Source organism: Mandrillus leucophaeus, unplaced genomic scaffold, assembly GCF_000951045.1.
Source record: "Mandrillus leucophaeus isolate KB7577 unplaced genomic scaffold, Mleu.le_1.0 Scaffold104, whole genome shotgun sequence".
Lineage (NCBI taxonomy): Eukaryota > Metazoa > Chordata > Mammalia > Primates > Cercopithecidae > Mandrillus > Mandrillus leucophaeus.
In genome coordinates, this window is record NW_012098543.1 from 544,236 (window position 1) to 544,737 (window position 502).

The window sequence follows — 502 nt, forward strand, 5'->3', positions numbered from 1 at the left end:
AAAAAAAAAAAAAAAAAGATAGCATGCTTCATAAATGGTAAAATGACAAGCAAAGGCCATCGTTGTCAAGCACCCAGTAACACCAGAAAGTGGCCTGTCTTTCCTTCAAGCAGACCAGAGAGGACTGTTCTGCTGGACGCCTACAGTGAACATCTGGCAGCAGCCCTATGCACCAATCCAAACCTGGTAGAGCTGTCTCTGTACCGGAATGCCCTGGGCAGCCGGGGGGTGAAGCTTCTCTGTCAAGGACTCAGACACCCCAGCTGCAAACTTCAGAACCTGAGGTGAGTGCAGGCTGGTCTGGGGGTTTCAGGTGGTCCCCACCATGGCCTCTGATGGGGCTCAGTCACAAAGGTTCTATCACAGGATGGTGTATTCATTGGCTACGGCTGCCATAAAAAAGTGCCATACATAGGCCGGGCGCGGTGGCTCAAGCCTGTAATCCCAGCACTTTGGGAGGCCGAGACGGGCGGATCACGAGGTCAGGAGATCGAGACCATCC

At 53.0% G+C, this 502-nt stretch overlaps 1 protein-coding gene across 1 annotated transcript in view; it reads left to right on the forward strand.

The window, feature by feature from the left end:
* The window catches only part of NLRP12 (NLR family, pyrin domain containing 12), a 35,685-nt gene that overhangs the window by 25,057 nt on the left and 10,126 nt on the right, over window positions 1–502 (forward strand). The gene's annotated exons all lie outside the window — the stretch shown is intronic.